The sequence below is a fragment of the Schistocerca americana genome, chromosome 7 (genome assembly GCF_021461395.2).
Source record: "Schistocerca americana isolate TAMUIC-IGC-003095 chromosome 7, iqSchAmer2.1, whole genome shotgun sequence".
NCBI lineage: Eukaryota > Metazoa > Arthropoda > Insecta > Orthoptera > Acrididae > Schistocerca > Schistocerca americana.
The window spans coordinates 390,934,476-390,937,729 of record NC_060125.1 but is presented as its reverse complement, the minus strand read 5'-3'; the positions used below and the strand labels follow the sequence as shown (position 1 = coordinate 390,937,729).

General features: G+C 37.6%; 1 long non-coding RNA gene across 1 annotated transcript; it reads left to right on the top strand.

Annotated features, from left to right (window-relative positions):
* The first annotated feature begins 431 nt into the window (after positions 1 to 431).
* On the top strand, positions 432 to 1,722 carry LOC124622278. Its single transcript, XR_006980612.1, has 3 exons — positions 432 to 515; positions 621 to 700; positions 972 to 1,722. It is a non-coding gene; the product is annotated as an uncharacterized LOC124622278 (long non-coding RNA).
* The last annotated feature ends 1,532 nt before the right edge of the window (positions 1,723 to 3,254 follow it).

Here is a 3,254-nt window from a genome sequence, read left to right as displayed (position 1 = left end):
ATTCAGTATACATTGGGCAGACATGCAGAAATTTCTCAATAAGATACATTGGACAAATATGCAGAAATATCCGAATTTGATACTCCGAGCATTTATAATCACTGAAAAGTGACAGCACACTTTCCACATTTGCAGAGAATTTAATCAAAAACGACTACTCCTCCCGTGGCATAGAAACAGACGTTAATCCTGAAACATAGAAACCATATGTCACAACTTTTAACAATAGAAGACAATTACTATCTCCACAAGGCTACCACACGGTGCAAAAAGTTATCAATGACCAAATAGTACTGTGTAATAAAAGACTATTCAACATTCCGAATGAATTATCGGACACACACATTGAGACGACATTTCAAAGTGCGCGGGCGTCAAAGGAAAACTAAAGATTAAACAAATGAGAAACGACAGAAGGAAGCGCATCAGAGTAATAAATTTGTGCAGGGAAATGGGTGTGTCCAAGCTGCAGCGGAGTAACAGCACGTAGTATTTGCAAACGAACAGGAGAAAACGTGAGTAAATACTATAAAAATGCAAAAGAGAATCCATGAATATACAAACCACACGAAATAGTTCGCCGTACCAAAGCTTCACAAAATCTTTGTCGATGTCCACAGGTCCAGATCAATTACATGAAATCGCATTTGATATATAAAACAATCTTGTCACAGCTAAGAACTAGGAAAATACGACAACGGTAAGGACAGAAACTAACATATGCCATTAATTTCACCAAAATATACAAATTAAAGATCGGATAATAAAATTAATGCAGACGGTTTTCTAACATCCCTCATGTATGCAGATGTCCAGTGTTCTGATTTAGACCTGTGGCTTATTTTGGTGTGCAGCCACAGGACACACTCAGTGTAAAATAAAGGCTAAAGTGCACATATAATTTAAATGACAACAAAATTTGATGCATTATATTCCATATCCTAAAATAACTCGTACGTATGTATTTTCAGGAAAATAGCAAGAAACCCACTGAGAATGCTACAAATGCTGTGATCCATTTTTGGGTGATACAGTAAAACACTAATTTGTGTACTTACAAAAAGGTGGACTCATCCTTAATCCATTAATATTTTTCTGCAACCACTGGAACTGAGCTCAAACTCAAATATGATGTAAATAGACCATTGTATTATAGAAGATGAGAAGCAGAAACTCTCAGGAATACCTGTAATGCTGCCTTTAGAGCACGTAGTTCTCCAGTTGGACAACTCTCAAGTTGCTGGGCTTAAGACTGATGAACTACAAGAGGAAATTATCAACAAATGAATCCTTCAAAGGATGGTGTACTGGCAAGTATTCCACAGGGGACACTCAGGATCCACTATTTTATGTGTATTAATAATCTTGTGTTGCCTATATATTTATTGAAAAAGTTGTCACAATAGCAGTAAGAATATGTGCCGAATAGCAAGTATAGACTGTTGAGTCAGAATTTGTATGAGAAATAATGAGATATACCCCAACTCGCCAAACAGATGTAGACTATGGTGAGTGGTTAATAAATCATTGCCCTACAGCCAGACAGAGACTGGAGGGCTGCTAGTCCTCTACCAACGAGAACTAGGAACACTGAATCCCATTCTTCAAAACCAGATATCCCACAATTATGCCCAAAGTGATAGAATGTAGTGGTAAAATATTGACATGTTTTGTGAAAATATGTATAACTCTGTTGAAAATAAAGAATGATTGCAGTCGTAATTTTGTAAGACGTGGTCAGAGGTAAAAATGTAACATGAGTGTTATGTTGAATAATACTGTTGACAATGAAGAAAGATACCAGCCTTACCTTTATGAGTTGTAGTCACATGAAAATGTTAAATGAATGTAAATAAACGGAAATAATAATCCATTGGCACTACTGATGAGATGACAATACGAATTTTGTAGTCTCTGAGGTCAGTGTCTGTAATATTTTACGAACGAAATGGTAGGTGTCACAGAATCCAATATTAAGAGATGAAGTATCAAATTAAGTGTACTTTGTATCTAAGAGCTGTCTTGGGAAGACAGCAGAAGCAATTGTGCCATCATTTACTCAAGCAGCATCAGCATGGGACTGGCTTTCACCCGGCCCTAAGTTTCCTCGAGAATTACGCTGAGTTCTGTCTTGGAAGACCCTTTTAGCTTGTTGGTTCCTTACAGGTTTGAGTCCTGCAACTGCCCGCGTGAAAGTCTCTCTTCAGTTGTATCTATTGAGCTAAGCACTTGTCAGTCAAACATGAAATCCTTACTCCCTCTCAGGACAAGACAATATTATTTCTTTAGGTCTCTCCATCCTATCTTATGGCATTGTTTTGCACAAAAAAGAGTGTAGCATTAAAGATAATACATGAGAAATAATTTTCTGATCAATGCGCGCGCGCGCGCGCGTGTGTGTGTGTGTGTGTGTGTGTGTGTGTGTGTGTGTGTGTGTGTGTGTGTGTGTGTGTGTTTTTTTCTTTGTTTGTTTTGCTGCTGTTGGTGATGGTCAGAAGCTGTGTCAGGTTTCTGCTGACAAATCATCTCACTGCTCTTATGCCTCTGCATTAGGCAACATGCATATGCAACATCATGCTTACAGTGTTAAATACAGTACGGTACTAAGCATATGTATTGTGGGGTGAAAGCCCCATAGCTATAGTAGTATTAAGTATTTGAATGTTGTTAATTTTATCACCTTAATACACGTGTATCTTAAAATACATGCTGTTCCAAGTCACATAACATGGCCACTGTTACAAAGACTGGAGACATTATTTCATTTTTGCAACAATGTCAGGAATAAAACAGATATCCTAAAATGTGAATATATATTAGCAGCCACATGTGACAGTGGATCAAGAACACCATTCATCTGTATTGCCAGGTAACGTGTATGTGAAGTGCTAATTGGCAGTAGGAACAACCATGGGTAACAAATCAACATCAGCTGATTAAAATACAGGGCTATTCAGAATCAAGAAACAGATTTCAGACATTTATATCTTCTAAATTACAAAAGATAGCACCATAAATCCAGCATTTCTGGGTGGACAACAGTTTAAAATTTGAATTCTAGAACTAGACTTGCTTCAAAACTGTTTATTTCCTCAATGTGAAGGTGATTAAAATGACTTCAGCTTCATGCAAGATGGTACCCTGGCTCATACCTCTAATTACATCCATTGTGACCTGAATGACATCATTCGAGGATGTTGGACTGGAAGAAGAGCAGCAGAAGATGAACTTCATCGCCAGTGACCTCGCAGGTC